Source organism: Balaenoptera borealis (assembly GCF_965194805.1).
Source record: "Balaenoptera borealis genome assembly, chromosome: 13".
NCBI classification, from domain to species: Eukaryota; Metazoa; Chordata; class Mammalia; order Artiodactyla; family Balaenopteridae; genus Balaenoptera; species Balaenoptera borealis.
This window is the reverse complement of record NC_138870.1, coordinates 66,777,523-66,804,777: the sequence shown is the minus strand read 5'-3', so window position 1 is coordinate 66,804,777 and position 27,255 is coordinate 66,777,523. Positions and strand designations below refer to the sequence as shown.

The 27,255-nt window shown below is 35.0% G+C and overlaps 1 protein-coding gene and 1 long non-coding RNA gene across 6 annotated transcripts in view; one reads left to right on the top strand and one right to left on the bottom strand.

The window, feature by feature from the left end:
* SYT1 (synaptotagmin 1) overlaps nt 1-27,255 on the bottom strand; it is a 538,168-nt gene that overhangs the window by 293,575 nt on the left and 217,338 nt on the right. The window lies entirely within an intron of this gene.
* LOC309609796 overlaps nt 1-27,255 on the top strand; it is a 289,307-nt gene that overhangs the window by 231,552 nt on the left and 30,500 nt on the right. For all 3 annotated transcript variants that reach the window (XR_014233579.1, XR_014233580.1, XR_014233581.1), the window contains exon 2: nt 13,662-13,775. This is a non-coding gene — a long non-coding RNA (uncharacterized lncRNA). The remainder of the gene's footprint in view (nt 1-13,661; nt 13,776-27,255) is intronic.

Genomic DNA, 27,255 nt, shown 5'->3' with positions numbered 1-27,255 from the left:
ACCTACTAAAGAATGGACTTGAGGATATGGGGAGGGGGAGGGGTGAGATGTGACAGGGTGAGAGAGTGGCATGGACATATGTACACTACCAAATGTAAAATAGATAGCTAGTGGGAAGCAGCCGCATAGCACAGGGAGATCAGCTCGGTGCTTTGTGACCACCTAGAGGGGTGGGATAGGGAGGGTGGGAGGGAGGGAGATGCAAGAGGGAAGAGATATGGGAACATATGTATATGCATAACTGATTCACTTTGTTTTAAAGCAGAAACTAACACATCATTGTAAAGCAATTATACTTCAATAAAGATGTTAAAAAAAAACAAAACAAAACAGCCCTCTTGGATTCTGCTATATTCCTCTAAAGGTTTTCCCTTCTTTGCTCCACAGCCTCCTATCCCAAATTTTGTTAGGAACACTACTGTAGACCATGGAGTCACCTCAGGATTTTCTTTGCAGTGAAACTAGTATTTTTTCAGTTTAAGTGAGGAGGATTTAAATTCACAATATTCTTACATTTGATCGCTACACTATAGTGACTATTTTAAAAAACAAGTAAGTAAAGTACCCATAGTGTGGATGAGTGGTAAGGAGTACTCTTTGTAGAGTTGGACCAGTGGGAGTGTAGTCCAACTTCATCACTTTATCTTTGCATGTCCTTGGGCAGGTCACTTAATCATTTGACTTTAAAATGACAATGCTAATTATTTATAAAATTATTGTAAGCATTAAAGGGAGTAATACTTGTGATAACTAAGTCATCTGGCACTTGGTAAGAGTTTAACAATTGTTAGCTTTATTATTTAAGAACCAATAACTAGCAAATTTCTCTGTGCTCTTCTATTTATACTTTATTTTCAAGTGCATACATGTTTAAAGCTCTTTTTTGATATCTGTATCTATATCTATAAACACTGGTTAAACCACACTGTTAAATCAAGCATTAAGGTTTATAAAATTAAAAATCTATTTTATTAATCAGTGTTTAACTAAGAAGCAAACTTCTGATATAATAATTAGCTTTAGAATTAAAGTATAAATGTATTATTATACCTGAATTCACAATAAAATATTTTCTAGATTTCCACAGATTTCCTATGATTTAAAGAGATTAGTGTCTCCAACTACTCAAAAGAAAATAACATCTAAACCCCATAAAATCTTTATTTTAGAGAAGGATAGATTTCTGAAGTCTTTATTCATAGGTTGCTATGGAACTAAAGGAAGCTACTTCTTGTTTTCAAGTTCATTTCTGGTTCTTACTGTACCTTATTACAGAGAAAAGGCAAGAGGTAATATTGGAGGTCAGCCCACTTTTTTTTTCCCCATTGGAAAAATTGACCTAGATCTCTATTTCTCATGTAGGACTCTGTACTCATGGCAGTCTTCGTTCAATCTTGTTGTCATAAATGAAAAAAAAAAAAAGGTTTTAAAATTTTAGTCACTTCTTGTAAAATGGACCAGAGGTCAAAAGGAGACAACAGGAAGAACATTTTACCCAGATGAAATTAGGAGGCAACGAGGTATCATAAATAGAATGTAATTCAACCAAAATTTAATTAAGGTCAGAAAAAATACTTGTTTGCAAAGTGTTCACTACATTTTTAATCACAAATGGTTAATTTCTTTTCTCTCACATTTCATCAGGGGTCCTTTGGCAGTAGTAATATATACTGGAGAACTTGCTATAGATACATTATTATTATTTGCTGCATCTAAAGTCTTATACACAAAGACAGGTTCTGTGGTTGGGATTGGTTGGTCTGTAGTAAAATTCTAACTAGCAACACTGGGTGGACAATATACTCAACAAAGAACAACAATTTCTCCTGCAAAATAGCATAGATTTTTTAAAAGAACAGGGAAAAATAATTGATAACACTAAGAAAGATACTTTTTAGAAAGGAACCCTCATCTAAATACTTAAACTAAACTCCATTTTTTCTACAATCATGTTTTAAATTTACAGAATTTGCTACTCAGAGTGCTTTCATATATATCACGTCATTTGGTTTCACAACACTGCCAAGTGTTATTATTTTCATTTTACAGCGGAGCTGAGAACACTTTGGCTCAAGTAAGTTACATGACCTCTCAAAAAAAATGCCAAGCAAGCAGTCTAGCAGGGCATAAGATCCTGGCATCCCATCTCGGGAGTCCCGGTGCTGTCCTGCACATTTATGTAACTTTTCTGACACTTAGTTTTTTATCTGTAAATTGGTAAAGCAATAATACCCACCACATAGGGTTTAATGATTAACTGTGTTCATACCTCTGAAGAGCTTAACACAGTACCCCGCATATGGTAATGTTAAATATTTTGACTATTACTAATATTATTACAGTTATTACTATACCTATCACCCAGCATCCCTATGAGAAGAAAGTTGTGTATTTTCATTTCAGTTACTAGAATATTATGAATGAACTTACTGGGGAGAAGAATTGAGGCCATAACCATGTCTGTCACTCACAAATTAAGAAAAGCAGTGATTTAAGAAATACCATATTAAAAAATCCTAATTGCTGAATTTACATTAAACAACTTTATTGAGTTTTTAAAAATGCTTTTTATTTTTCTGATTATAAAAGTAATAGGTAAATAGTGTAGAATATATTAATATTGTAATATTTAAATGTGTAAATATTGTAGGCATTTAAAAAAATCCACAAATATGTGAGTTGGAAAATCAAAATGCATTGTGATCTCACAGGCAAGATTTCTGCTGACCCATTTACATTTCTACAAGTAGAGTCTGGGAGGGCCTCTGTCACAATACCTTATCAGTCGTAAATATTAACATTTTAAACCACAAAATCAAAAAGATAAATATGGTATCTCTATTTTGTTTTCAATTTATTTTGTTATAATGATAGTGAACTTTCAAGGAAATTTCTTCTTTTGCCAATTATCTAGTAATATTAAAGTTTCTACTGGAATAATTTAGCATTATTATTGAAATGAAATATATCTTTTTATATTAAACATAGTAAACATTCATTATATTCATTTAAAATATTTCCTTTTTTTGTTTTAATAGGATCATTTTTTATTGTTTTAATAGGATCTTTTAAAAATTGAAAATTACAGTCAGAAGAAAGTAAAAATCATTCCCACTAAAAAAAAATATAGAAACAAAGAAAAAAAAAAAAAGCCTCTCCCTTCCATCAAGTTCTTTTAATCCCGCCTTCAAGATATTAGTATTGTTATCAACTTGGTGCATGTCTTCATCTTTTGTTCTTTTAAGAAAATCATTAGTTCTTATCTTACACAAAAAAAGTGATGCCATTTTATTATAGTCATTCTTCTATCTTATTATTCCAGATGAATGTTAGAACCATGTATCAAATTCTCAAAAATATTCCAATGACATATTACCAAAGATTGCATTAGGTCTCTAAATTTAGTTAGAAAGAATTCATATTTTTACAATATTTAAGTTTCCCATCCAGGAGCCCATCTAGTACATCTTCCTATTTAATTTTTTTCCTTTTTTATCTCTAAATAAAGTTTTATAGTTTCCTTGACACAGCTGCCACAAATTTTTAAGGCTTATTTCTGGATAATTTTAATTTTTTCTTAGTTGGTAATTATTTCTGTCTTGTAACTACTCATTGGTGATACAAATTCAAGTTGCTGTTTTTCAGGTATTTATATTGTACCTAAATTCCTGTAGCTAAAGTCTTTAAGAATATCTAATAGGTTTTTAGATAATTCTCTGGGACTAGTCTATGAAGATAAGCATGTGCTCTTTAGAGAATGACAATTTATCTTATTCTAAAATGGAGGGAATAAGCATGCCGTGTTTCTAATTTTAACAGTAATACTTCTAACGAGAATGTAAAATTTTATCAAATTCACTGATTTAATTAACTTAATTTTTTTTGAAACAAACCTATCTTCATCATAATGGATTATACCTTTAATTTATTACTGGAATTACTTGTTAGTACATTTGTATCCAACTTTGTTAATTGCTGAGGTTTCATGAATTTTTGTTGTATGTTTATTCATGTTGATCAAATTTTGAAATCATCAAGAATAACAATGGATAACTATTTTAATCTTTCTGTATTATAGAAAATAATATAATAAGTTATTACTCCAATGTAAAAATTCAATTGGTAAACTCTCTGGCTCTGGAAATCTTTGATAATAATAATAATTTCATCTGGTTTATTGCTCTATTTATGTTATATATTTCTTGAGTTAATTTTGATCATTTTTAGTTTTCCACATATTTATTTAATTGATATTTTCAGGTTTATTAACATATACTTGGTCATAGCATGTATTTCAATATTTTATATCAGTTCTACTATTTTTTTTATTTCATTCATAATTTTATTTATATAAATAAGTCTGCCTGTTTGAAGGAGAAAAACTTTTTTTCCCCTATTAACTTGAATTCTGGTCTGTACAACACAATGTGAAATATGGGGGTGAATAACTAGTGATATGAAACAATCTATATCATTTTCATTTATACTTGCTGATTTTGTTTATACCTTGTTTCTATCATAATTAAAGTTAAAGTAAGGGGAGAGGTGTAGCAGTAAAAAAAAAAAAAAAGGCTTTTGTGATAACACCTCATATATTATGCATTCCTAATGCCACCCTGGGAATTGAGCCATTTAATGAGGAAATAATTTCATCGCCTTTAGCTATTATGTCAAAGGAAAATTTTTTCATGCTGTTGACAGGACTTATTTTCTAGGTAGCTATTCAGCTAAGTCTGAATATTTCACAATTTCCTTAAGAAGTGCTTCTATATTTTAGAAATGGAACATTTTAAAAAAGACCTCTCTATGCGGACTTTGTAAATAAATTAGATATATACAAGAAAAAAGACAAAGCTCAAGAATTTTACATCATTTTCATGATGAGTGAAAAGCATTATCAACAATTTTTAAATTAGCTCTTTTGGCATCCTATAAACTAAATATCTGAATAAAAGTGTTTAAGTTCATTATTTAGGTATTATTTGCATACAACAATTGACATGTAGAATCTGCTCATTGTGTCTGCTGGCTGTCCTTTGTTCATATGGATCCCTCCCTTCCCCGTCTCATTCCCAGACTCATTCTTCTAGTTTCTTTAGTGAAATATATTCAGACATTGGGACTATGCCCTTAGCATCCTTTTCTTTTATCTCCATTCTCTCTTGGCAGAGCTATCCTGCCAGCATTCAGGGCTTCAGCTACAATCTGAATGTTGATGATACTCTAACCTACATTTCTAACTAGTGCTGTCCCCTTTATTTTTGTTCTACATTTTCCACTTCTGGCTGGGTATCCTTTGGAATCTCAAACCAGTGTGCCCACAGCTGAGTCATCTTCTTCTGACTCAAACTGGGTCCTTTCATTGCCATCTCTATTCAGTTATTCTCTCAGGTCCCCAGCCTTGACGCCTGTACTCATTCACTTAGTCACAAAGTCCTGTCAACTTGACTTCCGTAATGTCAGCAATCCTTTCTCTTGTTTTGGTCTCTATTGTGGGAGTAATTAAACTGCTTCTTAACTGATTTTCTACTTCTGTATTTCCAGTATCCAAAATATTCTGTAAACAACTGATCTATTAATCTTTCAAAAGCCTAGCACTGAGACATCACTTCCCTGCTCAAAAAACATTTAACGATTCTTTCCAGCTTAAGGAATAGGCTGGTGTTGCACATTCTGCTTATTCTGGTTTCAATTATATTTGTAGACTTACCTTACCTTACTCTTCCTCATATGTTACAGTCAAGCTGAACTAAACTGTATTCCCCCAAATGCTCTAAAATGGTCACTTTTATTAGTGCCAAACACTTGGCTAAGCCTTTTACAATACATTATACCTATTAGTACTCATTACAAATTGTAAGGTAGGCATCATCGTTATGTTTGCATAAAGATGTGGAAAGTGAGGCTTGCAGAAATAGGAAAGTTGGCCAACGCTAACAACTAGAAAGCAGAAGAGCTAGATCTTGAAGGCAAGCCATTTGCTTCTAAAGTGCATGTGTGTTCAATGGCTAAGCCTGAATCCTGTCTGGGCTCATGCCGAATATTTACTCAATATTTTATTAAAATCTATTTTAATATTCAGATTAATCACTTATCATTTATTGAGACATATTTCCAGAAGTCCTACCTTGAAAAAAAGGCCCTTTTCTCCCCTCTTTTAGCCAACTCATTCACTGTGATATTATCCTATTTTATTGTTGTAAAGAATTTATCGATATCAGAATTTGTTTACTAGAATGAATGAGAGTTGGGATCTAATCAGCTTTATTCAATCACTCTGCCTAGCCTTAGAAAAGGTGCATAATAGAGTGCTAAATTAATAATTGTTTAATGAACAAAGAGATCTCTATTAAAAGCTTACCAATCAGTCAGTATCCAAAATAAAGCCACCACTTAAAAAAAACAGTGAGCTCTGCACCTTCACTATTATTCCCCAATCATACTGGTTTAGGATCCTTCTTTTCTTTGACAGGTCATAACTTAGCACTTTGTAACTATTAGGGAACGTGCCATTTATATATTGTATATATTGCATATTGTGTCTTTTAAAATCCTACTCCTCAGCTAGTTTGTAAATTCCTGGAGGGCAAGTACGGTCTCCTACTCAGTTTTGTAAGCACCATAACTCCTTATTTATATGCTTTCTGTAGTTTCTCAATAAATCTCTATTAAACTTTAAAAAAGAACTCTTCATAGTTTGAGGTACATTTGGAGATGAATATTTTATAGTGGAATAGACCAAACTATACAAAATTTATTTTGACTTCATTGAATAATGTCAACACAATATTTTTGATAATAACCTATCATATAACATTGTAATATATTATAAACAAAAACTATTTCCCAAGGACAATAGCCCATAATAATACACCAAAACAAGAAATCCTGGGTAGCTATTATTAAAATTTTTAAATTATTTTTCACTCTGGCAGTATTCTTGGATTCTTTTCTATTGATATTTGCTGCCTCAAGTTCTCTTTTTTTCTTTTTTAAATTTTATTGAAATATAGCTGATTTACAATGTTGTGTTAATTTCTGCTGTACAGCAAAGTGATTCAGTTATACACATGTATATTCGTATTCACAATCTTTTCCATCATGGTTTATCACAGAATATTGAATATAGCTCCTTGTGCTATACAGTAGGACCTTGTTGTTTATCCATCCTATATATGATAGTTTGCATCTTTGATCGAGTTCTTTTTTTTTTTTTTTACACTTGAACAGAATGAGTTTTATTTATTTATTTATTTTTTAGGGGGGGATTTTTTTTTTATTCAAACAGAAAGTCACAAAAATTATAATCATCCTCATCAGTTCACTCAGTCCCATGTAATTAATTTTTTTTTCATCTTGATCTTTTGTTAGCACTTTTATGAATTCTTCAGTTTTCCATTAGAGTTCTGAAAATGCTTATTCATTGAGCTCAGCAGTATAGTCAGTTACCAGAAACCTGTACTTGTTAGAGTCTTTTCCATGAATTCCTTGAAGATGAAATCCTTTAATAGGAACATTTTTGCAAAAGCATCAGAGTACACCCAGAACTGTCTGTAAATGACAAAAGACTTAATAATGACCACGGTTAAAGATTTGATGAAAGTTCATAATAATGCAATTGACAAGGAAATTTAGTTATTTCTGAGATATACATTTTAAAGTAATAACTAGAATTATGACTTATAACATTATACCAGAGCATATAAGATTTTTAGAAATTTCATGTAATGTCTGAAACATTTATATTAACATATTTCCATACAAATAACACAAAGAAATTTTAGTATTAGTTGTTTTTTTGTTTTTTTTTATACTGTAGGTTCTTATTAGTCATCAATTCTATACACATCAGTGTATACATGTCAATACCAATCGCCCTATTCAGCACACCACCATCCCCACCCCACCGTGGTTTTCCACCCTTGGTGTCCATACGTTTGTTCTCTACATCTGTGTCTCAACTTCTGCCCTGCAAACCGGTTCATCTGTACCATTTTTCTAGGTTCCACATACATGCGTTAATATACGATATTTGTTTTTCTCTTTCTGAAGTACTTCACTCTGTATGACAGTCTCTAGATCCATCCATGTCTCAACAAATGACTCAAGTTCATTCCTTTTTATGGCTGAGTAATATTCCATTGTATATATGTACCACTACTTCTTTATCCATTCATCTGTCGATGGGCATTTAGGTTGCTTCTATGACCTGGCTATTGTAAATAGTGCTGCAATGAACATTGGGGTGCATGTGTCTTTTTGAATTATGGTTTTCTCTGGGTATATGCCCAGTAGTGGGATTGCTGGATCATATGGTAATTCTATTTTTAGTTTTTTAAGGAACCTCTATGCTGTTCTCCATAGTGGCTGTATCAATTTACATTCCCACCAACAGGGCAAGAGGGTTCCCTTTTCTCCACACCCTCTCCAGCATTGGTTGTTTGTAGATTTTCTGATGATGCCCATTCTAACTGGTGTGAGGTGATACCTCATTGTAGTTTTGATTTGCATTTCTCTAATAATTAGTGATGTTGAGCAGCTTTTCATGTGCTTCTTGGCCATCTGTATGTCTTTGGAGAAATGTCTATTTAGGTCTTCTGCCCATTTTTGGATTGGGTTGTTTGTTTCTTTAATATTGAGCTGCATGAGCTGTTTATATATTTTGGAGATTAATCCTTTATCCATTGATTCGTTTGCAAATATTTTCTCCCATTCTGAGGGTTGTCTTTTCGTCTTGTTTATGGTTTCCTTTGCTGTGCAAAAGCTTTTAAGTTTCATTAGGTCCCATTTGTTTATTTTTGTTTTTATTTCCATTACTCTAGGAGGTGGATCAAAAAAGATCTTGCTGTGATTTATGTCAAAGAGTGTTCCTCCTAGGTTTTCCTCTAAGAGTTTTATAGTGTCCAGTCTTACATTTAGGTCTCGAATCCATTTTGAGTTTATTTTTGTGTATGGTGTTAGGGAGTGTTCTAATTTCATTCTTTTACATGTAGATGTCCAGTTTTCCCAGCACCACTTATTGAAGAGACTGTCTTTTCTCCATTGTATATCTTTGCCTCCTTTGTAGTTGACAATAGAGTAGTTGACCATAGGTGTGTGGGTTTATCTCTGGGCTTTCTATCTTGTTTCATTGATCTATGTTTCTGTTTTTTGCCAGTACCATATTGTCTTGATTACTGTAGCTTTGTAGTATAGTCTGAAGTCAGGGAGTCTGATTCCTCCAGCTCTGTTTTTTTACCTCAAGACTGCTTTGGCTATTCAGGGTCTTCTGTTTCTCCATACAAATTTTAAGATGATTTGTTCTAGTTCTGTAAAAAATGCCATTGGTAATTTGATAGGGATTGCGTTCATCTGTAGATTGCTTTGGGTAGTATAGTCATTTTCACAATATTGATTCTTCCAATCCAAGAACATGGTATATCTCTCCATCTGTTGGTATCATCTTTAATTTCTTTCATCAGTGTCTTATAGTTTTCTGCATACAGGTCTTTTGTCTCCCTAGGTAGGTTTATTCCTAGGTATTTTACTCTATTTGTTGCAGTGGTAAATGGGAGAGTTTCCATAATTTGTCTTTCAGATTTTTCATCATTAGTGGATAGGAATGCAAGAGATTTCTGTGCATTAATTTTGTATCCCGCAACTTTACCAAATTCATTGATTAGCTCTAGTAGTTTTCTGGTGGCATTTTTAAGATTCTCTATGTATATTATCATGTCATCTGCAAACAGTGACAGTTTTACTTCTTCTTTTCCAATTTGTATTCCTTTTATTCCTTTTTCTTCTCTGATTGCCATGGCTAGGACTTCCAAAACTATGTTGAATAATAGTGATGAGAGTGGACATCCTTGTCTCGTTCCTGATCTTAGAGGAAATGCTTTCAGTTTTTCACCATTGAGAATGATGTTTGCTGTGGGTTTGTCATATATGGCCTTTATTATATTGAGGTAGGTCCCCTCTATGCCTACTTTCTGGAGAGTTTTTATCATAAATGGGTGTTGAATTTTGTCAAAAGTTTTTTCTTCATCTATTGAGATGATCATATGGTTTTTACTCTTCAATTTGTTAATATGGTGTATCACATTGATTGATTTGCGTATATTGAAGAATCCTTGCATCCCTGGGATAAATCCCACTTGATCGTGGTGTATGATCCGTTTAATGTGTTTTTGGATTCTGTTTGCTAGTATTTTGTTGAGGATTTTTGCATCTATATTCATCAGTGATATGGTCTCTAATTTTCTTTTTTTGTAGTATCTTTGTCTGGTTTTGGTATCAGGGTGATGGTGGCCTCATAGAATAAGTTTGGGAGTGTTCCTTCCTCTGCAATTTTTTGGAAGAGTTTGAGAAGGATGGATGTTAGCTCTTCTCTAAATGTTTGATAGAATTCACCTGTGAAGCCATCTGGTCTTGGACTTTTGTTTGTTGGAAGATTTTTAATCACAGTTTCAATTTCATTACTTGTGATTGATCTGTTCATATTTTCTGTTTCTTCCTGGTTCAGTCTTGGAAGGTTATACTTTTCTAAGAATTTGTCCATTTCTTCCAGGTTGTCCATTTTTTTGGCATAGAGTTGCTTGCAGTAGTCTCTTAGGATGCTTTGTATTTCTGTGGTGTCTGTTGTAACTTCTCCTTTTTCATTTCTACTTTTATTGATTTGAGTCCTCTCCCTCTTTTTCTTGATGAGTCTGGCTAATGGTTTATCAATTTTGTTTATCTTCTCAAAGAACCAGCTTTTAGTTTTATTGATCTTTGCTATTGTTTTCTTTGTTTCTATTTCATTTATTTCTGCTCTGATCTTGATGATCTCTTTCCTTCTGCTAACTTTGGGTTTTGTTTGTTCTTCTTTCTCTAGGTCCTTTAGGTGTAAGGTTAGATTGTTTACTTGAGATTTTTCTTGTTACTTGAGGTAGGCTTGTATAGCTATAAACTTTCCTCTTAGAACTACTTTTGCTGCATCCCATAGGTTTTGGATCGTCGTGTTTTCATTGTCATTTGTGTCTAGGTATTTTTTGATTTCCTCTTTGATTTCTTCAGTGATCTCTTGGTTATTTAGTAACGTATTGTTTAGCCTCCATGTGTTTGTGTTTTTTACGTTTTTTTCCCTGTAATTCATTTCTAATCTCATAGTGTTGTGGTCAGAAAAGATGCTTGATATGATTTAAATTTTCTTAAATTTTCTTAAATTTACTGAGGCTTGATTTGTGACCCAAGATGTGATCTATCCTGGAGAATGTTCCGTGTGCACTTGAGGAGAAAGTGTAATCTGCTGGTTTTGGATGGAATGTCCTATAAATATCAATTAAATCTATCTGGTCTGTTGTGTAATTTAAAGCTTTTGTTTCCTTATTTATTTTCATTTTGGATGATCTGTCCATTGGTGTAAGTGAGGTGTTAAAGTCCCCCACTACTATTGTGTTACTGTCGATTTCCTCTTTTATAGCTGTTAGCAGTTGCCTTATGTATTGAGGTGCTCCTATGTTGGGTGCATATATATTTATAATTGTTATATTTTTTTCTTGGATTGACCCCTTGATCATTATGTAGTGTCCTTCCTTGTCTCTTATAACATTCTTTATTTTAAAGTCTATTTTATCTGATATGAGTATCGCTACTCCAGCTTTCTTTTGATTTCCATTTGCATGGAATATCTTTTTCCATTCCCTCACTCTCAGTCTGTATGTGTCCCTAGGTCTGAAGTGGGTCTCTTGTAGACAGCATATATATGGGTCTTGTTTTTGTATCCATTCAGCAAGCCTGTGTCTTTTGGTTGGAGCATTTAATCCATTCACATTTAAGGTAATTATCGATATGTATGTTCCTATGACCATTTTCTTAATTGTTTTGGGTTTGTTTTTGTAGGTCCTTTTCTTCTCTTGTGTTTCCACTTAGAGAAGTTCCTTTAGCATTTGTTGTGGAGCTGGTTTAGTTGTGCTGAATTCTCTTAGCTTTTGCTTGTCTGTAAAGCTTTTTCTTTCTCCATCGAATCTGAATGAGATCCTTGCTGGGTAGAGTAATCTTGGTTGTAGGTTCTTCCCTTTCATCACTTTAAGTATATCATGCCACTCCCTTCTGGCTCGTAGAGTTTCTGCTGAGAAGTCAGCTGTTAACCTTATGGGAGTTCCCTTGTATGTTATTTGTCGTTTTTCCCTTGCTGCTTTCAATAATTTTTCTTTGTCTTTATTTTTTGCCAATTTGATTACTATGTGTCTCGGCGTGTTTCTCCTTGGGTTTATCCTGTATGGGATTCGCTGCGCTTCCTGGACTTGGGTGGCGATTTCCTTTCCCATGTTAGGGAAGTTTACAACTTTAATCTCTTCAAATGTTTTCTCAGGTCCTTTCTCTCTCTCTTCTCCTTCTGCGACCCCTATAATGCACACGTTGTTGCGTTTAATGTTGTCCCAGAGGTCTCTTAGGCTGTCTTCATTTCTTTTCATTCTTCTTTCTTTAGTCTGTTCCACAGCAGTGAATTCCACCATTCTGTCTTCCAGGTCACTTATCTGTTCTTCTCCCTCAGTTATTCTGCTATTGATTCTTTGTAGTGTAGTCTTCATTTTAGTTATTATATTGTTCATCTCTGTTTGTTTGTTCTTTAATTCTTCTAGGTCTTGGTAAACATTTCTTGCATCTTCTCGATCTTTGACTGCATTCTTTTTCCAAGGTCCTGGATCATCTTCACTACCATTATTCTGAATTCTTTTTCCGGAAGGTTGCCTATCTCCACTTCATTTAGTTGTTTTTCTGGGGTTTTATCTTATTCCTTCATGTGGTATATAGCCCTCTGCCTTTTCATCTTGTCTATCTTTCTGTGAATGTGGTTTTTGTTCCACAGGCTACAGGACTGTAGTTCTTCTTGCTTCTCAAAATGTCATTATTTTTAAACAATATGATTGTTCACATAGAAATTCTGAGATAATCTCCTTATAATTATTACTACTAATAAGAGAGATCAGTAATGTTGCTGAAGGTCAGCTTTGCCTATCCCTGGGCTGTAATCCAGTAATCACAGTCACGGGGTCATAGAGCTCCTGGGAAATCGTTCTGAAGTCTAGAAGTCTACGATCAAGGTATCTGCAGGCTTGGCTTCTCCTGAGGCCTCTCTCCCTGGTTTGCAGATGGTGCCTTCTGGCTGTATCCTCACGTAGTCTCTTTCTCTGGGCAAGTTCATCCCTTGTGTCTCGAAGCGGGGGCTTTTGTGTCAGAAAGACTTAGTTTAAGACACTGGCTCTATGTCTTTGTGGATGTGTGACCTTGGACAAGTTGGTTAGCCTTTTGCAGATTCAGATTTATGTATAAAACACCATGCTGACATCTCATTCATATAAGTAACAGAAGAGGAGGTGAAATAAAGAATGTAAAACTCCTATGGTTTGGAATATCCAAGAAACTTATTAAATGGTAGCTAAGATGAAACGTAAGCCCAGAGTGATTAAGTAAAAACAAAACCAAACAAACTTTTGGGGAAAGCAAAACAAATTTTAAAAGATCATGGACTATCTATCGGATTTCAGGTGTGCATATGCACACGCACACACACACACACACACACACTAAAGTGACTAACCTCCTGGTTTCACCCTGAAGGAGGTGAGGAAAGCAAGGGCATTCTCTACTTAGTAACTAGCAATGTAACTTTTTTTTTTTTTTTTTTTTAAATCCACCAGCTGCCATCTGCAAGCTGGAGACCCAGGAAAACTGGTGGTGTAAATCAGTTGGAGTCCCAAGGCCTGAGAACCATGGAAGCCCAGGGCAGAAGATGCCCCAGCTCAAGCAACTGGGTAAGAAGAAAGAGGGAGGAATTTCTCCTTTCCCCACCTTTTTTGTTTTTTATGTATATGTATAGCTGATTCACTTTATTATACAGCAGAAACTAACACACCATTGTAAAGCAATTATACTCCGATAAAGATGTTAAAAAAAATCAACACACACACATGCACACAGAAACAAGCAACATAACTTTGAAAGTCCTACTTTTTGATTTCTAAGTAGGATCCTTGAAAGTTAAAATTTCCATCATTATTAAATATAGAGTAATAGTTGTGATATGTTTTGACATTATTTTTTGGAGAAGGCAAATAGGCCATTTTTTAGAAGTCAGAAGGAATGCTTTCCTCCTTGAATATGGCTGGGTAAGGCCTTATTTGACAAGATCTTAGCATTATTTTATGAGCATTTTGATTTTCCAGAGGGACTTAGATTGCATAGTATCTTATAGTGATACCAGCTCCTATGGGTATTCATAAGAAAAGGAGAACTACATTTCTGCAGCCTCTTGGAAAACTGCTTTCTAAGACCTCAGAGGTTTAAACCTTGTGGCTAGATGATATCAGCGACCTCTGGCTAATGGACTGTCTGGCAGTCTCATGCATCATTAAAGGATGAGAATATCTTTCTTGAATTTTGTAAACCAGGGAATATATATTTGAGATCTCTCAGAAGTATGGCTGACATCCCTTAGACTAATTTAGAGGAACCAGGCCCATTCAGGGGCTCTTGGAATTTGACTGCAGTGGTAAAGGAACAAATCTGTGCTCTTGGGACAGTGTCAAATGTTTTTGTTTCATCCCATGTCCCTTTTTATGCTATGCGTTCTACCTTGAGTCACTACATCCACACCTATGACTTCAACCTTTCTGCCTATTAAAGACTCCCAAATATATAACTCAGGTTAGCTCACAGGATCCTTACACTCAGCAGTTCCAGAATCAGCTATATTATCTTCCTCATGCTGATTCAACCCGAGCCAATATCTTTTATTCTCTATTTTGGTTAATGGCACCTGGGAATTAAAACTTTTACTTCTGCTTTCTCCCTCATCCTGCCCTCCTGCACTTTGTCATGAATTGATGTGGATTCTGATTCCTGTAAATCTCTTGATTCCGTCCAGCCTCTTAATTCCCTTGACTCTGTCCCACCTCACAGTGACTATGGCCATAGACTTTTATGTGAACTTAGTACCTATGTTAATTCATCTTCCATACTGTTTTGATGTGATGATGGCATGCCTCTGCTCACAATCTTTTAACATCTGCCCAGCCAGCATCTGGTCCCTCACCTTTCACTACTCTTCCTTCCCGTCCCATCTAACTTCTTTTCTCCAAATGGATCATATCATTGCCTTCCTCTACTCCCTTTATCATATTGCTTTTTTTTTTTTTAAACCTAAAATGCCTTCCTTCATTGGCAAACTCTTACTCATCCCTTAAGATTCAGCTAAATATCACCTTTGCAGTGAAATATTCCTTGACTGACCCAGAAAAAGTCAAAGCCCTCTCCTCTGGATGATATCTATTGAAGCATGAATCACACTTAGTAAAGTTTGTTTATGTGTCTTGTCTCTCAGGAGTTTAGAAGATCCTTGTGAGCAGGTATACCATACACCTAGCAAATATAACTTTCATGAGCTCCAATACTGCTTAGGCTTCTCCAGTGGTCTCAAATATTCAATTATGAGGGATCACTGGGTTGACAGATAAGATAGGAAAGTGTGAGAGGTCTTATGTGAGATCAGAATAGTAGGGGAGAGGGAAGAAGGAAGAAGAACAAAGATGGAGGCAGATAGTTTGGAATGATGGGCACTTGGCTGTAAGTGGGGCTAGCGGAAAACAAAATGGTATCCTATACCTCTAATCTGATTTATTGTTATTAAAATTTGAACAGTTTGTGCCAGCTTAAAATCACATCTAGTCTCATATCTTTAAAAACTTTTTTAATGAAATAGTTTTACTACAACAAAAATAATTTTTTTTTTCAAGTGAAAAAGAATCTGTTCTATCTTCAAGAAATCTATCACGCGCTAAAAGCAAGCAGGAGGTATAATAAATACACTCTTACTGAAAAGACAAATCTCAGAGAAAAGTAGAGACACATCTTAGGCTATCTGTCCTACCTCACTAGGGTGTAAACCCACAAAAGAGAAGCTACAGAGATGATTTTCACCCCCATGTTTTCACACTGTTGTTGTTGGCATAATCGCATGGGGAACAATCAATGCCATACAAATGTTTCGATGCAGATGCGTTTTTCTCTGAGTTTTGAGTGAATTAGAGTAAAGATAGATGAACGTGCACAAGGAAGGAGAAACTACATCTGTGTATTTTTCTTCAAGTAGACCAGGGTTCAATTTGACCTGGAGTTTAGTAAATTAAATGTAAGAGACACATTGAAATGTTGCTCTTGACTCTGGTATGAGGCAAAATAAGGAAGTAGCAGGATGCTAAGAGTTGTTTGTAGGATGTGGAAGTGAGGGCTCCCCTTCTTTGTGGTGCTAAGCAGATATCTGGAACTTTCTCAGCAGCCCCAAATGCTCTGCAAGCATGAGTGGTTTGAATTTATACAACAGCAGACCCAGGAAACCTACAATCTCAATTAGAGTTTCTACATGGGCACAAACCATTTCTTTTCAATTTACTTCCACAATTACTGAGTACCCACTATGTGCCAGGCACTGTGCTGGGCAGTGATGACACAAAGGTGAATAGGGTACCAGGGAATTTATAATCTAGTGGGAGAGCAAACCACATAAACAGTTAGCTCAATATAATATAATAAACATGAAGATCCTTAGCTCAAATTGTTTTGAAAATTTTAACTGTCGCCAATCAACTAGTAAATGTAGCTTAAATTGTTCACCCTAGCAGTCCACGCGCTGATCACTTCTTTCCAGTTTTAATCCTCATTACCCGATTCTTCCCTGATTCAGAACCTAACAGTCTTTCACTTTTCTGAGTCTTATTCCCACCTCTCACTTTGGATCTTCAAGCCATCATAGTATCTTTCTTCATTTTATTTCTATCCATCTTTCCTAACCCAAGTCAATCCCTTGGTCTTTTGCAATACCATATATTCATCAATTTATTTAGTGTTAACTTGTTTAAAATTAAAATCTCGAGTTTTGCTGCCAGTTGTCTTCCTCATAAATCTTTCTCCATCTCAAGAGATGCCAGCTTTGATATACCTGCTTAGGCCAAAATTCTGGAATCTACTTTTCTTGAACACCATGTATCCAATCCTTCAGTGAATTCTGCCTGGTAACCCTCAAAATATATCCAGATTTTGACCACTTCTCTCTGCACCCCTTCATCACTCAGCCCCCACCCCCCCCCAATACTGGCCCAAAGCCACCATTTTCTGAATAATCTTCTACCAGGTCTACTCTCTCCATCCTTGCCCTTCTTCAAAGTATTCAGTGTGTAATTCATTCAAAGCATAAGTTAGATCTTTTTTTGCTTAAAATTCTAAATTTTTAGCATGCTTATAAATTCCTATGCAATCTGTGCCTTTCCCTTCTCCAGCAAATCTTTCAACTTCATTTCCTTTTACCATCTCCATCTGTTTGTCTGCTCTAGCTACATTGTAAACTCCATGAAAATTAGCTTTTGTTTTGCTCACAATTAGCATTTAAAACAGTATCTGGCATTCTACTACTACTGCTACTAGTAATAATAACTGGCTTATATAACACTGATTTTGAGCCCAGCAGTGTTCTATGTTACTAGCATATATTATTTATTCCTCGTAATAATCTTAAGAGAGAGGTATTATTATGCTAATATTACAGATAAAGAATTGAGGCACAGAGAGGTACTATGCACTTGGTAAATATTTGTTGATTTATCTCATTCAGGTAACAGTCACTGAGTGGGAACTCTGAGAGCCAGTTTTCTAACTTATAAAATAAGATAGATATTGGTTTGCATACCTCAAGGGAAGAAATGAGTGGGCGAATACATAAAAGTGTTATTTAAACATAAAGCCCCATACAAATTGTTCAATTTCCCTAATTCAATTCCATTTTACTTGGATCCTTTTGGTTAACAAACTTCCCATCACTGCCTGTCATCATTTTACCCTTTTTTTTTTTTTTTTTTTTGGCGGGATCTTAGTTCCCTGACCAGGGATCAAACCCGTGCCCCCTGCAGTGGAAGCACGGAGTCTTAACCACTGGACCGCCAGGGAAGTCCCTACCCCTTTTTGTCCGGCTCAGAGATTACTTTCTCCAGGAAGCCTTCCTTGAACTCCCATTCTCTTCTGTCGCCCCTTTGCCTGGTACACATTACTACCACTGGACTTTGATGCACCGTACACATTTCTTGTTTACTTTTCTTCCTCCTTTATCAGACCAGGAACCCTCTGAGGACAGAAACTTTGTGCCATTTGCCTCTGAATTCCAAAAGCCAGGCACATAGGAGGTGCCAAATACATGCTTATTAAATGAATGGATCACCCAACAGCATACATTAGGACTAACAATTTAAAGAAATATAATATTTGAACCTAAATGGGCATTAAACGATATATCCAGGACGAAAAAAAATTTAGATTGATTTGCTTAGATGAACTAAAATAAATGTCCTATTCAGATTAATTACCACAAGCTAATGCTTTTCATAAAGAGACTCGTGATAACTGTCCTTCTGTTGTTTTAGTAGCTTTTCCATAAACCAACACTGAAGTTCCATTTGCAATGAAAGTCAGAGAACATCCAGGAGCGTTACGAATTTTGGAGACAGGTTAACTGCTCTGTAAACATAATACCTACAACTTAATTCAACACAAAGACATAATGTAGAGGTAATGTAGAGTCCTAAAACTAGAAACGGCCTGAACTGTGCACTAACACAGCTGTGAAGGTAAATTTGCAGAGTTGGTTTTTGACTTTTATTTCTGACTGTAGTAACTCTGGTTTTTTATACTGCAGTTCAATTCTATCAGGCTATTTCATGCTTGTCAGAATATAAAGTCAAAAGAGTATTACAGTGGTGATTGGAAAGAACATAAGATTAATTTGAAGTAGAAAGAAGGCATTTTATAAATGAACGTGAAATGCCTGGAGGCCTACCAAGAATACCCAGCCATACACTAGTTTTTTAGCTCAGATTTGCTGCACACAGCATGCCATGGCCTTGGGAGAAAACCCCATGTCAAATGTCATTGGAAGCTGCTCAGCCAGGCACATAGAAAGGCACATTGCATCAATGATATATGACAAGCCTGGTGGTGATTTTTCTGCTTCAGTGGCCAACTCATCCAAAGTCTGGACAAGCCAACACACAAATAGTTCATAAAGAACTAGGCTGTCAGAATCATCTTTACAAGGCAGTGACTAGGACTCTTCTTTTAATGAACATTTCACATTCCTGTGTAGCCAGGAATGTCTCAACCACTAAAATATCCAGAGAAGCAGATACTAAACTACTGGAGACGGAGGAAAGTTTCTCACAAAAATACCATTAGCTCAATATTCATTCTAATCTGCAGAAAATAACTTTCATCATTGTGTTTTGAGGTTGCTGTCTCATTCATCATTACCTTTTAATATAATCTAACAGCTTCTAGAGCCCAATATAGGGTAGATATCTTGGCATAAAAGTAGGAAAAATGATGGCGGTGTAATACACACACATTTTGTGCCAGGCAACTGCTAGGTTTTTTTTTCATACATTTGATTAATTTCATAACAATAGTGATGATGATGTTGGTGGTGGTAAATTGATGAGTAGGTTACTTTATTGATCTCTTTTTAAGGTTCCAGGCACTTTTCTAAGTGCTTCACATGCATTATCTTATTCAATATTCACAATAACACTATAAGGTAGGTTACAGGGAACTAGTTTTATACCAGTTAGTTAATTTGCTCAATGTAAGACAAACCACGTTGGTCATACTTTGGGGCCCACAATTTTCTCCTTAGTTAATCTAATCTTAGAATTCATCTTGTCCACTAATTTTTTCTGACTTATCTCTGGATTGTTCCAAAGTGTTCCTGGAGATGTGTCCAAGGATTTGGGGAGAGTTCTCAATGTCCACTTTCCAGGCTCAATTGACATATTTGACCTTGGCTTAAAATTTTAAGTAAACAAAGGGGTCTAGGACTTGAAGTACATTTGAAAACTACTTCCATGCTTTTGGCCAATGCTTCCATTATATTGAAAGAAAAGCTGAAGCCTGGAAAAGGTGAAGCTCAGAGTTCCCTGGTGTGTTATAGACCTCCTCCTGGTGAATGGTAGTTGTGTAACTGGGACCCAGCTCCCCTGACTTAGGTCAGATCTTTCCATGCCACCATGAGCCCTCAGAAAGGTTCACACCACTGATGGAAAGAGGTTATAACACTTCAGTAGCCTCTACAGGGAGCACCTGAAGAAGTCTCCTGCCCTGGGACATGGGACATGGTTAGCTGCATTTTCACCGCATATAAACTTATTTAAAAATGAGAAGAGATTGGTGTAAGGTTTTCAAACATAAGGTTCATTTTTGCATTATTTTCATGTGTGTGTGTGTGTATGTATGTATATATTTATTTCATATTAAGTCAGTAGCCTATTGTCAACTAATTCATCTATACCAAATTCTATAATATACAATGTAAAACAGTAAAAAAATCATGCTTAAGGTTAAGCAGTTTTGTTCTTAAACTTTACCTGCATTATATTGTATATGATAATTGAAATAATATATTGACACCAAAGTACATATTGGCCTTTCTTTGAACCTTAGGAAGTATCTACTAGTATGCAGAAAGGTAACATAGTGTAGAATTATGGTTCTCAAACATTTTAAAGCTGCCATAGCCAATGGAAGCCCAGTTTGAATATCACTGTAAACAAACGAGTTTAGGAGTCAGATGTTGGCTTTAATCTGGACCTCACAACTCTCACGAGCTTGGAGATTTAGCCAAGCACTGAGCCTCTTAGGACCTGGGTTTCCTTACACAGGATAAGAGTTGCTGTTGCCTGGTTATTTGGAGGATTACAGGTAAATTATGGAAAGTGTTGGAGCCTAGTGGATATTCAATTAATGCTTGTTATTAAATTACCATATCATTCCATTTGCCCTCATAATATCTTCATGACATTATGTGTTTAGACTGGGAATTTTAATAATATCTTGATGAATGAATGGACTATGTCAACGTTTATGGACCATTTATTCTGGCCACAGTGCCAACTTTTTTATATATGCTACATTAGTATATTTTGCTTCACAATAATACCATGGAAGTAGATTCCATTATTATCTTCACTTTACAGAGGAAAACTTCGATTCTTCAAGAGGTTAAATAACTATCTGAAAGATTCAGGTCTGGTAAGCGGTGGCATCTGGATTCTTCCACACCTGATCCCAAAGCACACCACCAAGCCCCTGTCCTCTTCACCTCTATGACATTTGACCTTTCAACTCTACCTTATTCCTTGAGAAACTGTGGTTTTTGTTCTTATTAAGAGGTGTGTCTGTGAATCTCCCACTATAATCGTGATTTCATCAAATAAAAATAATATTAAGAAGGACGTCCACTTCCGTGCACAGATACTGACATGCTGACATCTCTGTATCAAGGTGCTTTCTCATTCAGAATCAAATGTTACACATATAGCTAATGACTGTCCCATTCCTTTCCCCTCCCTTCCTTCTCAGCTGTAATCACTTTCCTGACATCGGTAGATGTATGCATAATTTTTAAAAATTTTTATTGGAGTATAGTTGCTTTACAATGCTGTGTTAGTTTCTACTGTACAGTAAAGTGAATCAGCTATACGTATACATATATCCCCTCTTTTTTGGATTTCCTTCCCATTTAAGTCACCACAGAGCATTGAGTAGAGTTCCCTGTGCTACACAGTAGGTTCTCATTAGTTGTCTATTTTGTACATAGTATCAGTGGTGTATATATGTCAATCCCAATCTCCCAGTTCATCCCACCCATCCTTTCCCCCTTGGTATCCATACATTTGTCTATTTCTGCTTTGTAAATAACATCATCTATACCAATTTTTTCAGGTTCCACATATATGCATTAATATATGATATTTATTATTCTCTTTCTGACTTCACTCTGTATGACAGTCTCTAGGTCCAGTTTTTATATTTTATAAAATATGGATCTCTCTATGAACAATATATATCATGTTATCTTCTACATTTAAAGTTTTTATATAACTTTTTTTATAAATACATTTTTTACATTGAATACATTTTGACAAGTTCAAATCATTTAATACATTTAAAAAATTCAACCTGGTGTTTCAAAATCACCCTGTTTATTGCAATTTATTCAGGTCAATATATGTAAATTCATTTGTTTTCATTTTGGTTCACTATCCTACCATGTGAACAAAGTTTATCCATTTATGTAGTGAAGAATAATCAGGTTATTGCTATGTTTCACTCCCCCAAAGGGAGCAGATCTGAGCATCTTTGCATGTAAGTCCTTATAAAAATGTGCCAGAGTTTCACTAGGGAATTCATTCATCTAGTAGGAAAACTAGTGAATCAGGGCTTGTGAGCATGTTCAAGTTTACCAGGTGTTTTGAAGGTGCTCTCCTCTGTAGTGGTACTAATTTCTACTTCAACCAATAACGTCTGTGAGTCTTACCTTTCTACATCTTTATTACCACCTTGGTGTAAGATTAATTTGGGTCAGTATCTATTAATTAGTATTTCAGAAGTTACTAGTGAGCTTTAATATCTTTTGATATTTTTATTGGCATTCTAATTTTCTCTGAATAAAATGCTTTAGGCCATTTTTCTTCTAGGCTATTTGATTTTTTAAAAAATATACTTTCTTCATCTGGCTTATCCTTTTATTTTTAAAGTTTCTTTTTATATAAGTTTTTATCCTAGTACAGTCATGTTGAATAATCATTTCTTTCATGGTTTTTGCTTTTTTTGTTTCATGATTAAAAAAATCCTTCTTTCACCCGGAAGCTGCTCAAGGCCTGGGGAGACTGGTAGACCCAGCAAGGACCACTCTTGCAAGCAGCCTTTACTCATCCATCCCGCAGGCCAGACTTTTGCCAGAATCTACCACATTCATTGGGGCCTCCCTTCAGGCCTTTCCCCACTGGTCCCTGCCTCTTCCTCGGTTCATGAAGCAAAAATTCCCCCAAGTGCTCTTTCTTTCAAGGCTCCGGCAGCACAGGAAGCCTAGGTAGCTGCTTGGGTCAGATACAGTAGCAGCAAGGGTAGCAGGGATATATTCAAGCTATCATCTTCCCATAATAACCCAGTAGTTATTCTCTATCATTGACCAATTTGTTTCTTTCATTGAGCTTATTTTAAGGTGTGTGTTTATATGTGCAATATATTTTACTTGTCTTCTCAGAATTCCCTAGCAGTGATTCTCTTATCACGGCAGAAATGGTTTTTTTATAAGGTGCATATTTATGTATATGTTATTTTCTCCTCTTTTATTGTCTGACTTCTGCTCTGTTCTCTCAGTTCCCTGAGGAAAGGAACCATGTCTGTTCATAGTTACACTATGGTACTGCTGGGCTAGAGCAGGTATACAAAAATTTATGTTACATTGAGAAATGAGAGATTAAATTTCCTTACAATATCTGGGTGGTTGCTATTCTCTGATGGTAACTGAGGCTACTTCTTGCGGACCACTGAGCTGAAGATGGGTTTATAAGCCTTTGTGAATATTGATAAACCAAAAAGTATACATGTCTGGATAAAAGGCCATGTGACTTCCACTCTTAGGTAGTGTCTACAGAAGGGTCAGAATCTGCCCTCCCCACCAAATCTATGTTGAATCCCCACCAGCATTCCAATATATTTGAGGCCCAGCTTACTACACTATTCACCTTGGCCACAACAGTTTCAGTAAGAGAAATTTTAATGACAATGTATACACTATTTCTATTCTGTAGAGACGATTGAGATACAACAAAACTAAGGTTTTACGGTCACACAATCAGCCAGCTATAGTGTGAGAAAATAAAGCTTATAATGACAAACACTCCTTTATAGTGAGATGAATTAAATGATAAAGCAGTCATTTGTCATCTTAGAAGCTCCCAAGGGAAGCCGGCAGAAGTACTTGAATTGACAGAGAATATGCTACATCGGAGAAACAAATTGCAGAAGGCAATTTATAATTTGATAGGGAGAAGAAACTGTGGAATAAAGAGAGAAATCAGGACCGATTACCAGATACAGGAGTAGGCCTCCTATGTAACTTGGACAAGTGAATTTGTGAAGCATAACAATGTCCATATTGCAGCATATAGGTAGAAATGTAGTAATATACTTTTTTCTTTTTTTGTAGATTTTATACACAGGCTTTAAAATGTTTGTAGCTATATGGTCTTCCCTGGAAGGGGAGTTGGAATGAGGGAGTCGAGGAGGAGGATGCGATAGGTTATGCGATAGGTACACATAGGTTACGTGTACAGGTTTGCACAAACACATATACATATATATGCATACAATGATTGCTTTTGACATGATATATAGCTCTTCCAATCTCTCTTATTTTTTAATCTTTTCAGTCTCAAACTTTGTCAGTTCCATTCCTACCACACTCAGATTCCTCACTGCCCAGATATAGAGCTTTACTATCTATCTAAGCAGCTTGACAGCATGATTCCGAATCTCCATTTAGTTGCATTCACTTTCCCTTCAGTCTGCTCTTATCATAAAGCTACAACCTGACACTTTCTAATCTCATGCCCATTGGCAAGACTCCTAAATTCCCTGACCCATCTGTCACCTTAGACTATTTTGACAAAGTATTGACAGTGGAAGAGACCGATTTGATTAGTCTAACAGCATCCTTATGGCTGCTAGGTTGCCTCTCTGGAGCTGTGGTACCCAAGCAGAAGCCCTGAGTGGCTGTGTTAAGATCCCAAAGGCTTTAACAGAGTTTAAGTGTTGCCTGGTGTCCTTGCTGCTCACCGATGTGGGAGCCAGTCAATCTTTCTCATCAAGTTTTCGCTTGTGAAATTTAGCCTATGAAACTTACATATATTTAATTCACCATCTTTTTTGTGATTTGTCTTAAAGATCAATATACGTACATCTACTGGCATCAATTATGTTTTCTTTCAGATGCAGATTTAGGCAACAGGTTTTATTGTAGTGAATGGCTTCTCTTTATGTTTCACAGTAGAAAATTATTTAATTTTCCTTGGAATTGAAGGTTAATAAATAATCATTAAATCTGTTTCTCTTAGGTGCCAAGTCATTTAGATAAAAAACATAATGCTTGCTTAATCATATTAAGTTTAGTGATGGTCAAACATCCAGATGTCTCAAGCTGTTCGGTACAATGTAAAAAGAAATAACTAATTTGCTGAATTCTCCCTTTTTTGGCCCAAATATAATGATGTTATATAAATGGGTAAATGTCTACATACTAAACCCTCTGTCTGTTTTTCTGTAGGACCCAATAATATAATATTAAATTTAAAATGAGTATTATTGAAATGCTCGATCTCATTGAAACAGCAGGAGATTTATTTTTGAGGAAGTGAAGGTTTTACTTTTGCAACGATGACTCACATATGAGGAATAGAAAATATTGTACTGTGAATTTAAGGTTCTCTTCATCCATACCAATCAGCTAACCACAAGTACTGATCTTGTTTATAAGATATTCTCATTGAGTCGGCAAAGAGTACAGACAGCCCATTTTTCATGTCTCTGGATCTGTTCAATGTTAATAGCAGTCACTATAACCTTAAGATCCAAAGTCTGTTTTATCACTTTAGTGTGTTTCATTTTAGTGCATATCAACAGCAAATAGTTCTTTGAAATTACTGTGGTCTTTCAAAAGAATAAGGTTATTTATGTTTATGTTTATAACATACATATTCCACAGTTTCTGTAGCTGATAGAGAACACTGCTATAATTAAAAACAAACAAATTCAAATATCTGAAAATGCCATTTCTACTATCATACTCTGATACATTAATTTTATTTGATATATCTATATATAAAATATCTAGGTAGTTAACTCAAATAACATACAGATCTCAATTTGAAGGAGATGAAAATCTGTATTAGTGGGAATTTAAATTTAGCTAGATAAAATTTCCTATTCCACATTCTAAAAAAATAATCCCACAAATACATGCCAATCATAAAGTTCTAAGGTTTTTATAGCCTGGACTCAGGGCCTTTGATATATCTTATACTCCATACACCACAGGCGCCATTTAAATCACTGTCTTTAATATGGATTAGATATCAAAATAAGAATTATCACTCTATTAATCTGCTGTAGGGAGAGGTTAAAATCAGTTGGAATATCCTTCTCATGTTCTTTACAGCTTATGACAGTAGTTTCTATATTAGTCTTATTTATTTTCACTGTGATTTTATGTTAAATATTTTCTATTCTTTCTTTTTTTCTCCAAACTTTGTAGGGTGTTCCCAAAATACCCTAAATCAGAAGTGTTAAATGTGCTGGGGATTCTGAGGTGTAGCCTAAATCAGTCCCCTGTCAGAAAAGAATTTTTAGGTGGATCTTGTGCAGTCTTTTAATTCATGTGATTTTTTTTTTTTTAATACCTCTGCATTTTTTTTTTCTTTTTGATATGGACCATTTTTAAAGTCTTTATTGAATTTGTTACAATATTGCTTCTGTTTCATGTTTTGGTTTTTTGGCCGCAAGGCATGTGGGATCTCAGCTCCCCAACCAGGGCTCGAACCCGCACCCCCTGCCTTGGAAGGCGAAGTCTTAACCACTGGACCACCAGGGAAGTCCCTAATTCATGTGACTTTTTAATTCTACCCCTTCACATAGCTGAGTTTACTTATCACATTGTTTTGAGTACAGTTGACCCTCTGTGAAGTTGTATCATGTGGTTTAAGTATCCATTAGCATCCGGGGCAAGCCAATACATATAAGACCTTTGTGAAAATCTAAACCAGGAAATAACTCCCCTCTCTTTCCCTGTAGAGGTATGTGTATATATGTATATACATATATATATGTATGTATGTATGTATGTGTGTATGTTTCTATATATGTATATATATATATATATGGCTTTCATATAATATATAATTACATCATATATTTATATTATATAATTTACATAATTATGCAATATATAATTATATTTTATAATGGCTTTTATATATAATAATATATATAATTCTGAAAAAAAGTGATTCTGGCATAAAATAGAATCTTACAGAATATTTTGTCCCTTAAAAAGTAGCCATGGGTTCTACCTGTAAAAGACAATTGATTAGTATTAGATAAGATAATGGAAAGCATGAACGGCTTTTAATAAAGGCATGGGTATAATTAGAACAGATTCGAGCATTGCATTGTAACATCTGCCTCAATTACTCCAGATATATATAATTAATGTTAGTTGTTAATAATTTTTTATTAAGCTCCTACTATGTGTCAGGCAGTGAACTAAGTGCTTTATATATATTGTCGATTTTTGTTCTCACAATGACCCTCAAATAAGAAAAAGATACTGACATTCTGACTATTTAGAGATGAGAGAAT